Here is a 14863-nt window from a genome sequence, read left to right as displayed (position 1 = left end):
CTTTCCAAGAACTTCAGTGTGGAAGTACCATTCTTAATGTGTATACAGGTGAAAAAAGAAAACTTTTGGTATAGATTTTGAAGTGTGTTTTTCATTTTCCCTATTTAGAACTGTAAATGTAAATAGGAATAGGGGAAGAATTTCCAGCCTTAACACTGTATTAATTCATTAGTACAGTAGTAGTATTTTTTCCTATTAGTCATTTAATTATCAAATATTTGCTGTGGGTTACTAATGCTAGGCACCTGCTAGATCCCTGTTTCCCATTTACTTCTTTCTCTTTTGATATTTTTTATCTAAGGAACACCTGTTCTGATACTTATTGGTTATATTTCAAAATAAGTTTATTTTGAAAAATAAACATTTTTATTATGACAAAAATGGAAATCACTATAGTTTCCCGTTAGTACAAAGGGATAGTTTTAAAATATAAAGTGAAGTTCCTGACAGCAAAACTTAATTATGAGAGACTTCAGTTCTATTGCACCAAAAATACCAGGTAAAAGGTAACACTTGTTAAGGTTTCAGCACATAACTCTGAAATACAGCTCTCTGAAATTCTCATAATACAGAGAATTCCCCAAATGACAGAAAAGGCAGAAATCAAAGGCAGAGTGGTGAGCAGATGGCAATCCTGTAAGCTGACTGAGATTCTTTTTCTTTTCTAAATTATGTTTATTGAGGTGAGCTTGATTTACAATGCTGTATAAATTCACACCTTTAAAAATGTATGTTATTACATGCCCACCATCAGAGCAAAAATCATCCTCTGCCATAGTCCATTGGGCCCCCTCCCCACTGTCAATGTGCCCCTCCCCACTCTGATAGCCTCAGTTCTGCAGTCAGATTTTAATAATTTGTTTTTGTCTCTTTACTTTGTTTTTTATATTCCACACATGAATGAAATCATTCAGTGTTTGTCTTTCTCCCTCCCACTCATCTCACCCAGCACAATCTCCCTCAGTTCCATCTATATAGTCACAGATGGCAAGATTTTATCTCTCTTCATAACTGAGCAGTAGTCCAGTGTGTATACATACCATATCCTCTTTATTCAGTCATCTGTTGCCGGGCACCAAGTTATTTCCATGGCTTGGTTATTGTAAACAGTGCTGCAATAAACATAGGAGTGCACACATCTCTTAGAACTAGCACTTTTGCATTCTTCAGACAGATACCCAGGGATTGCTGGATCATATGGTAGCTCTGTTTTTAATGTTTTGAGGAACCTTCTTACTGTTTTCTGTGTGGGGCTGCCTAGCCTACATTCCCACCAACAGTGTATGAGGTTCCTCTGACTCCATAATCTCACCAACATTTGCTATTCCTGGTCTCTTTGATATTGGTCATTTTCACAGGTTTGAGGTGGCTATAGAGATTCTTGTCTCAGTTATAGCCACAGAGCCTGGGCATCTAGCAGCTAGACAAAAAAAAAAAAAAAAAATTCATGAAATCTATCTCTGAATGAGTGGAAAATTTTGACAACCCTAAATAAAAACTCTAGATCTATTGTAATGCTAATTTTGTGTTAACTTGACTTGGTCATGGGGTGTTCAGACATTTATTTAGCCAAACATTATTCCGGGTGAAGGTGTTTTTGGATGATATTAACATTTAAATTGGTAGAGTGAGTAAAGCAGATTGTTTTCCCAAAGAGAGTGGAACTCTTCCGTTCAATTGAAGATGTGAATATAATGAAAAGGTTAAGTGAGAAGGGACTTTACAGTACCTGACCCCTATCCCCCTCACACACGAGGGTTGGGGAGGAGATCCTATTATCTTATTGATGCCTTTTCTTTGGCAAAACCTGACTAATATCCTACACTCAATGTTGACAATGAGCAGAACAGATAAACCTTTTTTCCTACCCATTGATGCTCTTGCAGTGACTGCAGCACAGTGGAGACTTGTGAATCCAGTGTTACCTCTGGATGCCCAGAAGAAAAGGAACCCTGTAGCCAAGCACCCAGCTTTCAAGGAATACAATGCCAATGTTGATGGCACCAAAATCATCAACACTGGCAGGCTTTTGGCTACAGATTGTCTCTCATGATTCCAACCTTTCTAGAAGTTCTACTTCAGTTTGCTACAACTGATTTCTATTTCCCAGGAGGCTGTGGGTACTCATTAAATAAAATAATGTAAACAGGGAAATGGCAAGATTAATGTGTGTGTTTGTGTCTCTGTGTTCATAGAATGTTTGTTACTTCTTACAAGAACAACTTCTGCCTCAACACAAACGCAGTGGGATGCTTTTCAAGAGATGTAAATTTGGTTTGCATTTTCCTCTGTACTATTTTAGATCTGGGCCAGCTCTCTACTGTGAAGAGTAGGTGCATCCCAAGTTGTGAATTAAGTGACAAGTTGAAATGATGTCAACTTCAAAAATGTCCATCTTTTTTCATCATAGAACTTCCTCCATATCTGAAAATGCCAACCAATAGTCTTGCATTAGTTACCATACCAGGTGACTTTGATCTGCCGGTCCTTCATGGCAGAGTGTAGTTACTGAAGCATTGCATGGACACAGGCTTCCATTCCAGCAATACCATGTCTGATTATATGAATTCAGGCAAATTAATTACACTTGGAAAATTGGTTTTCTTCTCAATAAAATGGGTATAGCAGTGTCAGAGTCCTAAGTTTGACCCACTTGGTAAACACGGTAATATCAAATCTTTCATTATAAAAGTATGTTTTCCCTTTTGCCCTTATTAAATATTGAGGACGGAAGTAACTTGGTACTGTGAAAGTATTTCTCAATAAACTTTTGTCTAAAAGAAGCAAAGAATATGGAATGGAACAATGACAGTTTGGTCAATAAATGGTGCTGGGATAACTGGACCACCACATGCAAAAGAATGGAAATAAACCACTACCTTAAACCATTCACAAAAATCAACACAAAGTGGATAAAATAATTGAACATAAGACCTGAAACCATAAAATAAATAGAAGAAAATATAGGTAAAACACTACATGGCATACATCTCAGTAACATCTTTGGAGACTTATCTCCCAAAGCAAAGAAAGTAAAGGAAAAGATAAGCAGCTGGGATCACATCAAACTAAAAAGCTTCCTTACAGCAAGAGATACATTAGCCAAAACAAAGAGACACCCTATTGACAGGGAGAAAATATTTGCACTCCATACAACTGATAGGGACTGATCACAAAGATCCCCAAAGAACTCACATGACTCAGCAAAATCTAAGTAAACAACCCAGTCAAAAAATGGGCAGAAGAGCTAAAAAGACACTTCTCCAAAAAGTAAATGCAAATGAGCAACAGATATATCAAAAAATGTTCAGCAACCCTTAAAATCATGGAAATGCAAATCAAAACCACAATGAGATACCACCTTATACCAGTGAGAATGCCACACATTAAAAAAACTAGCAACAACAAGTATTGGCGAGGATATGGAGAAAAAGGAACTCTCCTGCACTGCTGGTGGGAATACAAACTGGTGCAACTACTATGGAAAGCTGTGTGGAGGTTCTTCAAAATACTAAAAATGGAGCTACCATATGACCCAGCAATTGCACTTCTAGGGATCTACCCAAAGGACGCAAAAACATTAATTCAAAAGGATACCTGCACCCCTATTTATAATAGGTAAGCTGTGGAAACAACCCAAATGCCCAAAAATAGATGACTGGACCAAGAAAATGTGGTATATACACAAAATGGAATATTACTCAGCAGTTAAAAAAGATAAACTCATGTCATTTGCAGCAATATGGATGGAGCTAGAAGAGATTATGCTCAGTGAAATAAATCAGAAGGAAAAGGAAAATATAAGATGGCTTCACTTATAGGAGAAATATAGGAGAACCAAATAAGGGATCGAGGGAAAAATAATAACAAAAAACCCACAAAAAAACAAAATAAAATTAACAGGCAACTATAAATCAGAGACATACTGCAGGGGAAGGGGAGAGAGAGGAATCACAACAGGGAAGGGAAGAGCACCAGGGACTGCGATGATGGTGCATGGGTTAATTGGTGGTGGAAATTCTATGGAGACTACAGCTCAGAGGAGAAAGCAAACATTGTACAAAAATGAACAATGATGTAAAATATATATAAATAAGTTACATTAAAAAAAAACCTTTTGTCTAATGATTTTAGGATTTGTTGATGGTCCTTGCTTGAAGTGGTTATTACAATGGGCATACAAAATGGTGATCTTCCATCATTATTACTCTTACATCTACTAATTGGTGCTATTTTTCTTTTTCTATCTTGTACTCTCTTTGCATTTAACTATTGATCCATACATCTAATAATCCAAAGATTCATAATTTAATAATAATTGAACTGATATATAGTTTTAACTTGAACTATTTTTTTAAAATTAATTATTGAGATAAAGTTAGTTTATATCATTGTACCTTTGGGGGTGATAGATTTAAACCTCTATAAATGAATATTTTCACACTGTGCCTATCATTAGTGCCTAAATAATCCTCTACCCTTTTCTATTGGGCTCCCTCCCTCCTCCTGTTCCACCCTGCCACCCTCTCTTTTAATTGCCTCAGTTTTATGGTGGGAATGTTAAGAGTTTATTATTGGTTTGGTTTTGACAGACCCTTAGCTATATTTCTCTATATTCCATGTACGTGAGACCATCTGGTATTTGAATGTTGCCTTCTGACTTCACTTAACATTATCCTCTTCAACATTACCCATGTTGTCACAAAAGGCAAGAGTTCATTCTTTTATACTATTCCATTGTATGTATTGAATAAAATGAGGATGAATATGGAAAGTGTATTAAATAGACTTAATTTGGTAGGAGAGAGAATTTTGGAAGTGGAAGATGCAAATGTACAAATCACCCAAGGAAGAAGAGAGAGAAATAACATTTAGGAAAGTTGAGAAAACCATAAGAAACATCATACTCAATTAAATGAGGAAACAAAGGCTAATGGGTGTTCCAGAAAGTGAAGCGAGAGCAAATAGGGAATAGAGACACTATTCAAAGAAATAACAGCTGAAAACTTTGAAAACCTAAAGAAAGAAAGAAATATGGAGATCCAGGAAGCAGAAAGACCATGCAAATTCCTAAATGCAAAATGACCTTCAAAGAGACAAATCATTTTTAAATTACCAAAAATCAAAGACAAAGAAAAATGATTAAAAGTTTCTAGAGATAAAAAGAATGTAACCTATGGGCCTCCCCTGGTGGTGCAGCAGTTGAGCACTGGGCTGCAAAGCTGCCCACAGCCTCTGCAGCACTGGTTCGATCCCCAGCAGCCTGCGAGGGTCCCACGTGGCGCGACAGACCTCTTCTGCCGTGCCCGCTGCTTCCCTCAGCAGTGTATTTCGTCAGTCTGTCTGATCTGTTCCCCTCTCTGGCTCTGGTGAATTCTCTCACCCTTCCGCACTTCTGACTGTACCCAGTGCTTGTATAAATAAATAAATATTTAAAAAAAAAAGAATGTAATGTAGTGAGGCACCTCAATCAGGCTTTCTTCAGATTTTTTTAGCAGCAGTTACATTCAAAATTACAATCGCGTGGACTGATATATTCACAATCCTAAAAGATAAAATTGTCAGCCAAGAATACTCTACCCTGAACAATATCATTCAAATATGATGGTGGAATAATGTCTTTCCTAGGCAAAAGGTATAGAGCTTACTACTACCAAAACTCCCCTAAAGAAATGGTGAAAGACCATTTTCTTCTACAAGAAAAGAGAAAACAAAACAAAACTTAAGCAGGGTGATTTCACCTTCCCCTGTGAGAATGGCCTATATCAAAAAGATTAGAACATACAAATGCTGGTGATGTTGCAGAAGAAAAACCAAAACCTCATCCACTGTTAGTGGGAAGGTAACTTACTGTGGCCATTATGGAAAATGGCATGGGGAGTCCTTAAATGAAAATAGAAATACCATATGATCCAGCAATAGTATTACTAGGTATTTAACCAAAGAATATAAAAACTCTTATATGGAAGATTTATGCACTTCTATGTTCATAGCAACATCATCACGATGGCCTACAATAACTAATAACAGACAAATGTGTAGACAAAATATGGTATATACTTACAATGGAATGTTATACAGCCTTAAAAAGTAAATGAGGTAAACCATTCATAAACACTGTATGATTCCATTTATATGAGGTATGTATTAGGCAAATTCCAGGGTCTGGGGAGAAGGAGAAATGGGGAATTATTGTTTAATGAACTCATTTCAGATTGGGAAGAAGTTCTGAAGGTGGATGATAACAATAGTTGTACAATATTGTACTTAGTTCCACTGATGTGTACATTTAAAAATGATTGAAATGATAAATGTTATGTCCATTTCACTATAGTAAAAATTGGAGCAATATCTGTATAAATATGTTGTATTTTTAATATTTTTGAAATATATATGAATACTATATCCTAACCTGTTACCATCAATTCTCTCTCCAGCAATTGAAATCCCTTTTAATAATAATGTGTATTTCCATATAGATATGGATCTGTTTATAAAGAACATGTTTTAATTGGACTATGTTTTAAATTACTCATTATATTTGTTAAATTATAGCTTTATAACATTCCTGATAATTGATAGAACAACACAAGATTTATTGTTTTCCAAATATCTTTATTCTTTTGCAGTATCTGTTTCCTATGCATTTTTAAATCAACTTATCAATTTTTATTTTTAAGTATATTGTCAGACTTGCTTTCATATTTTAGATAAATCTTTCTGGAAAGATATAACTGGTAACCCAAAAATTTTAATTAGTCATGTACTACTCTTAATTCTTTAATTACAGAGCAATCAATTTTTACTGTTAAAATTATTCTTGTTTATAAAGAGTCTTATAATATTTTATGTCTATAATCCTCTAAATTTTCTATAATCTCATATACAGTGCCTCATCAAGTGAGCAAATGAAAAACTGCTTATTCTCATGCTACAGACTAATAAACATTCTTTGCTATATATGATATATTAACTTCATTAATTTGTTCTATATTTTGACCATGGTTTTTGTAAAAGTTTGGTTCTCTAAGAAATTAAGCAATGATAAATTCAAATATATGTTATTTTTATCTCTTCAAAAAGTATTAGATATTTGAATTTTCTTCGTTAGCTTCTACTACTCTAAGTAAGTTAATTATTTTTACCTGATTTTCCTGGTGAATGGATTTCCTCACTCACAAGAAAAAAATAGTCTTTATAGGAGAAGTTAAAAAAAGGAAACTAATTTTAAATGAACATAAAACTCAGTGAGGAGCCAAAAGTACCACTTTATTGGTGCCACAGATATATTTGGTTGTTTTTAAATATCACTTTGGAATCTTCCATATGTTATGCATTGTAAAATTTCCATGGTTATGGAATTTTATTAAACCCTCAGTGCCTCCTGGGATAAAATTCACATTCCTTGGAGAGGCATTGCAAAAGCCTTCCTCTTGTACCTTCTAGCAAATCTGGAGAATATGTTTATAGAAGAAAACTTTCGTATTAATGGAAGTTTTTGGTCAACTACATTACACAAGCTCAACTATCTTGTTAATTTGTTTGGCAAATTAATCCTCTAGATTCAATAAAGTGGACATATGTCAAATTGATTATTTGGTGATTTTGGCAATCTGTAAGCCTGCCCCTCCCCCCAACCCATTGCTTTCCCTTCTCTTTCTTCTATACCACTATCAATTTCTTCCCCTTTTTCTTTGAAATTAATCGTTTACAGATCTGTGGTTCCTCACACTAAGTTGTTCCTCCCACCCTGTCATAAGCTTTTTAAGGGCAGAAACACTGTCTTACTCATCTCCATGTATTCCCAGTATCTATAGCAGAATACCTGGAATCTGTAGAAAAGTGAGCAGAAAACATTTGTTGAATGAGTGAATTACATCTGCTCAGGTATAATAACAAGATTTATTTCCTTTTCAAAGAAATAATGCCAGACCTGCTCTATCTTTCTTGAAAGAAGATTCTTGACATAAATGGCGCATCTCCTGTGCCTTTCCTCGAATGCTAATTTGACATTTGTACAAAACGTAAAATCCATTTGTCTGGCTTTGGAAGGGAGGAAGGTGTCACTCCTGATTGATAATGGTGCATGAGAGTTTAATCCCCAGCAACTCGTGGCAGTTCCCATCTGTTCTTGCACTCCATTTCTACTCTTAACATTAAAATGTTCTGAATAGAAACATTTTGAAAGAGATTGTTTTTATTGACATACTAAATAGGATAAAAGTAAAGAGTACAGTGAAAACACACACACACACACACACACACACACTCTCTCTCTCTCTCTCTCCCTCCCTCCCTCCAGCACCACCTCATGTTACACTAAGGTATTCCTGGCAGTGTTTTTTGCTGATGATTTTAGCCACAGTCTGAGTAATGTCTGTTTGCCTGAGCCTTGTAAACCGATCTCCCTTTATTAGATGAGGTCTTGAATGAGAGTGGTGGGTTCTGTGTCTTCTTAGTTCAGTACTTTGTCTCTTTGTGGCCTCTCTCCTCTCAGCAGACTACGGGAGATTGTACAGTAGGTTGTGCAAAGAGGAGAGTTCTGAGCCAAAAGAATTTTCAGCACAAAGAAAGTCTTTTCGTTGTAACTATCACAATTATTTAAAAATATTGTGGAAAAGTTTTAAGTGCTTCCTCTATCTTAACACTTTATTAATGTGAAAGTGAGGACTCTATAACACTGATGAGAAAAATATAATCTATATGGCACTTTGGAATTTACCTATAACATGCAAGTTTTAACATTTCGTTTCAATGGAACTATTTGTTTTATAGATATAAAAGCAAGTTATGATTTTATGCTATAATGACTAAACATTTAGAAAAAATAATTTCCCAATAAATGTGTCCTCATTAAATCAGAAATGGTAAACACACTCTTGCACTAAATATTCAGTTTTGATTAGAGACCAAAAAAAACCATGATTGCTATAGAGTTGAAAGATTGTCAAAATACAGTGCTCCTTATGCCTAGTAATGGTTTGTTAACTTTTGTACGTGGGAACCATTAAGTTGATATAACCTGAGATAAACACAGATGAATGACTCCATCAACAGAAAGCAGGTGGTGAGAATTAAACCCAGAGGTTATTCTATCTATATTTAAATATCATATATATGTAGTAATGCCTGGCTTGTTCTCTTAAAATATCAAACCATTGTGAAGTAATTACAACTATTTAATAAAATAACAAATGCCATTTTTTTTTAAAAGATCTACAAAAGTCTATGTGAAGCAAGGGTACACACTCTAAATTCCAGTCTTCCTGCTTATTACTGAGCATTTTATCACCAAACAGGACAATTGTGTCATGTTGCATTGGACTGATGGTCTGAAAGATGAGAAATAATAGCAGTAAATAAGGAAATATTCTAACATACAATGCAGACATTAAGATTTTTATATCAAATTTGTTTAAATATATATATATATAGTATAAAAAATACTGAGTAGTAATGACTGTAGGGGCTCTAGGTAGCCAGGGAACAGGGATGAGAAAGCGACTTAACCTTTCTCTTTTTAAAAAAGATTTATTTATTTATGCATACAAGAGGTGGGGTATAGGTCAGAGATGTGGAGGGTGAGAGGATTCACCAGAGACAGAGTGGGGAACAGAACAGGTGGAATGGCTGAAATACACTGTTGAGGGGAGCAAGGGGCAAGACAGGAGAGGTCTGCTGTGCCATGTGGGTAGCTCCCAGGCCAGTGGTCGAACTCATGCTGCAGTGGCTGCAAATAGCTTCATAGGCTGCGTCTGAATCCCTTGTGTCACCAGGGAGGCCCGAGACTTAACCTTTCATTGTATATCCTTTTGTGATATTTTGAGTTCTATTTTCTGTTCAAAATAACATAAATATTCCTAGCAGGTGAGTACAGGTTCTCTCACTTTAAAAATTAAATCAAAACACCAAGCCGGATCAACTGAAAAGCTGAACTTGAAAAAATCATTTGCATTCTTTCCTCACCCCTCTTCTCAAATATTTATTTAGTACCTGAACCTGGAAAGCAGTATGATATAAGAGTCCTTAATTTCCATGAATGACTGTGAAAATTTTCCATTGGTAAATAAGATTCCAAGGTTATTTTACTCTATTTCCAGAGCCAAACATGTAATCAAAAACACATAATACTATAAAAGAGTTATTGCTCTATTACAAATGAAAAAACTAAGACTCAGCAGATGAAATAATTTGCCCAAGGTTACAGAGATCGTCGACTACAGAAAGTAAACCATGGTAATATATCTGCCTTGGAGTAATTTAAACCAGTAAATGGTTCCAGTCCTTTCTAGAACAACCTGTCGTTGGCAGGATTTACTCTTCTGTCATCATAAGGCACAACTTCAAACATAAATATCTTTTATAAAAGAGAGTTTGCCATACTTAGGTTATTCATCTTGCCATCAGTGTGCATTCAGCAGTTTATGATCTATAACAACTTTTTAGTGCATTTGAAATGCACTAAAGAAGTTTCACTAAGAATGACTTTGTAAAAATAATTTCTGGCAGTAAAAACGGACTATTTTTAAAATGATCGTTGAGTAATTCATTAGTTTTATCTTGTCTAGCAAATTACCACAAACTTAGAGACTTAAAACAACACTTCTAATCTCAGAGTTTTGCAGGTAAGAATGGGCATGGTATGATGGGCACCTTGTTAAGGTCTCTTAAGGCTAAACTCAAGATGCCAGCTGTGCTACATTCTCACCTGGAACTCAGTATCATCTTCCAAATTCTCATGTTGTTTTTTTGTAAAAAAAAATTATTTATTTATGCATACAAGAGCTGGGGTACAGGCCAGAGGTCTGAGGGGTGAGAGCATTCACCAGAGACAGAGTGGGGAACAGAACAGGCAGACTGACCGAAATACACTGCTGAGGGGAGCAGTGGGCGAGTCAGGAGAGGTCTGCTGCGCCATGTGGGTTGCCCTGGCCAGCCGGGGATCAAACTTGTGCTACAGAGGCTGTGGATAGCTTCATAGTGCTTAACCCTGTGCACCACCAGGGAGGCCCCCCGAGTTCTCATGTTGTGGCAGGATTTACTTTCCTGCTTTTGTAGGACTGAGTTCCCCATTTCCTTGCTGGTTGTCAGTTAAGTGTTGATTCTCAGCACCTAGATTCCACCTGTATGCCTCATCACATGGCCCCTCTGTCATCAAGTACAGCAGTGGAGAATCTCCCTGAAATCAAATTCCTCTCATGTATCAAAGCCTCAGCTCCAGGAGGAGCCCAATCCCTTTTAAAGTCTCACCAGATAATCCTATCTTTAAGTCAACAGACTTGGGACCTAAATTACATCTGCAAACGCTCCTCACAGTAGCACCTAGAGTTTGGTTAACTGGAACAAAGTCCCACAGGTCCAGATCAGGGGGTGTATCTTCAAATCCTGCACACCAGAGTGACGAGTATGCTGGATATAGTGTAAATATTACTAATGCCACTATCATTAAGCCTGTTAATCATGCCCTGTGGGCTACCGTAGAGGCAGGAAGGGACAGTGCAGGATCTCTATGATCCGAGCAGAGGGGTGAAGGAGGACTCCTGGAGCCCTCGGTGGCTTTTTCAGGTTTTTATTGGGATTCTGCCAGGTACACGGAAGGCAAGGGTGCTGGGGGGCAGGGAAGCTGGCAGGCCTCCCAGCCCCTGTCGAATCTTCACTCTTTCTGGGCTCTCTGGCGTTCTCTTCTGTTCTCTCACTTGTTCTTATCTTCTCGTGGTCCCGGAACGCCGCCCTTAAAAGCCCAGTCTCAGCACAGATGAACCCACTTACATATGCCCACACCCTACTCCAGGTGTCCGCCTTCAGGCATGCATTCAGGACCGCAGGGATCCATCATCCACCCTAATGGGGGGACGGCAGAAAAGCCTGACAATTGTTTACCCTACAGCTACTTTCCTGCCAAGAACCAAAGCAGGGGATCTATTTCCATTTTGTTAAAATTTATCCACATAGAGTCACTTTTTTTAAAGTAGAAAGGCTATCTATTTTTTTTTTAAGATTTATTTATTTATTTGTTTGTTTATACAAGCACTGAGTACAGTCAGAAGCGCGAGAGGGTGAGAGAATTCACCAGAGCCAGAGTGAGGAGCAGAGCAGGCAGAAGGACCGAAGTACACTGCTGAGGGGAGCAGCGGGTGGCAGGAGAGGTCTGCGTGCCATGTGGGACCCTCCTCCGGTGGCCGGGGAGCAGCCGGGGATCGAACAGGCGCTGCAGAGGCTGCTGGCAGCTTTGCAACCCAGCGCTCAACCGCTGCGCCACCGGAGAGGCCCATAGGGTCACTTTTAAATGATAATAACATCATGCTTTCATTTTACTTCATTTGAGCCTTAATGATCCAAGTGCAAGAGAAATTAAGATCTGTATTTCCACTTTATAGTTGGTATAACTGAGGCTCAGGGAGATGAAACTATTTTCCTAAAATATTACAGCATCTCTTTCTCCATATTCCAGGTTTAAGTTTCTTCTGCACAATTTTACTTCTACAGTATGAGCAAACCACTGTGTCTTAGTTTTATTTTTCAGAATTTCTAGGAAGAATTCATTTTTTTTCAAGCTTGTAAAAAGATACCAATGACAATGATAAAAGGCAATGGTCTTCCTACTGCATGTAACATAAGAAAAACTATACCAATAGGACAACATGGTGCTCCTATTTTCAGTAGGGACATGGTTTCTTTAAAATGTAACTCTTTTGCAAGGGCCTAAAGGGGTTAAGTCCGGGCTATGAAGCTATGGGTAGCCCCTGAAGCATGAGTTCGATCCAGGCCGAGGAGCTAACCCACATGGTACAGCAGACCTCTCCTATCTTGCCCACTGCTCCCCTCAACAGTGTGTTTCAGTAGATCAGCCTGCTCTGCTCTTCCTGTGTCTCTGGTGAATCCTCTCAATCTCCACCCTGCCCCCCGCCCCACCACTGCACCTCTGGCCTACACCCCAGTTCTTGTATGCATAAATAAAATAATTTTTTAAAAAAAGTTAATACATAAATTTAATAAATGTAAATGATTAAATTTGAGGGTTGTTTAACAACGCAACACTGCTAAATTTTCATGTTCTGTGTGGAGTTAACATGGATGTGGGTATATCTCAGGACTTGAAACTTTCATGTTGCCCAAGGTTTGACCACAACATATGGTCACCAGAACATGGTTTAGGTGACAATGTTGAAGTCATCTAGCATGATGTAGAATTAATTGTCCGAAGTTTCTATTAGTCACAAAACTGCAATCTCTGTAGGACCAACTGGAATCCATCTGCTCAAAATGTTAAACTCAGCTGAAATTCTTGATGGCTGTTGTCTGTTACAGTAGGTCAAGAATTTCAAAATGTGAGTCACAGAGAATAGAATCCTATAGAATCACTGAAGGTAAGAAAGGTGAACTGGACCCTTGGCAACTGCCACCCTGAATTTAGCAAATGAGGAAAATGAATCTCAAAGTTTAGGGACTTGTCTGAGAGCAGTTTTGGAAGTGACAGAACTGACACATAAATTTAGAGCCTTTGCTCCCAGTACTCTTGGTTCATCAATTGCATTCCTTGTTGGAAAATTTATTGCATGGACTTTTCCACAAGTACTGTCAGCTTGTAAGCAGGTTTGGATGTAAGGTATTGGAAATGGAGAGATGGTTGAATTCCTCCACCCATTCCAAAGGTTGCGATACTTGATTCTATTTTCATTTTCCTAAACCTTTCTTCTGCACAACTCTGCTGCCACTTCTGGACCCTCAACAAACCATTTACACATTGTAGGGTAAGGTAAAAGGTATCAGGCTTTTCTGCCCTCCCGCCATTAGGATAGATGACAGAAACTTGCAGTCCTGAATGCATGCCTGATGGCGGGCACCTGAAGTAGGGAGTGGGCATAGGTAGATGGGATTCGACTGGGCTTTTAAGGGCGGTGTCACGGGGATGCCAGCAGAAGCCGAGAGAGAAGCAAGAGAAGCAGAAGCCGAGAAGCAGAAGCAGAAGCCTGCCAACCTTCCAGCCCCCCAGCGCCCCTGCCTGCCGTGTACCTGGTAATCCCAATAAAGACCTGCGAAACCACTCAGGACTCTGTCTCCTTCTTTACCCGGTCTGCTGGATCACAGAAAACCTGCTCCGTGTCCGTTCCTGACTCTGCACACATGACTGTTTTCTTCCCTCTGCTTCAATTGTAACATGTACCAAATCGAGTGTTGTTCCAGGGGTGGGGTGATAGTAGCCACCTACCCTGTAAATATTATAGTAAATGTGCAAGTGAACTTAATAAAATGCTTTTGGGGGAAGAAATATTCTATTACTAACATTGCTTAGAACCCCTGGTATATAATGGTACTAAAAAGCAAACTGACTTTTAGTAAGTTTTTTTTTTTTTAATAGAGGCATGTTTTATTTATTTATTTGCTTGTTTGTTTGTTTATACATGCACTGGGTACAGTCAGAAGCGCGGGAGGGTGAGAGAATTCACCAGAGCCAGAGTGGGCAGAAGGACCGAGGTACACTGCTGAGGGGAGCAGCGGGCGGCAGGAGAGGTCTGCGCGCCATGTGGGACCCTCCTCTGGTGGCCGGGGAGCAGCCGGGGATCGAACCGGCGCGGCAGAGGCTGCGGGCAGCTTTGCAACCCAGCGCTCAACCGCTGCGCCACCGGGGAAGCCCCGACTTTTAGTAAGTTTTATTATTGTTTTAAAAAGTCTTTATACATACTGTTCTTGCATTGACCCCATGACACTAACCTGGATTAATAGGCGTTTACAGCTATTTACAGCTATAAAGTTACAGGTTCTTTAGAAAAATGTTCCTAATAGGGGAAGGGGTGGAGATGCATAGCACCACCATAACATTTGAAGGTACATGTACTTTTTAAAAAACATTCAAAATTAGTAC

This window comes from Talpa europaea, assembly GCF_964194135.1.
Source record: "Talpa europaea genome assembly, chromosome: 10".
Taxonomy (NCBI): domain Eukaryota; kingdom Metazoa; phylum Chordata; class Mammalia; order Eulipotyphla; family Talpidae; genus Talpa; species Talpa europaea.
This window is presented reverse-complemented; position numbering follows the sequence as displayed.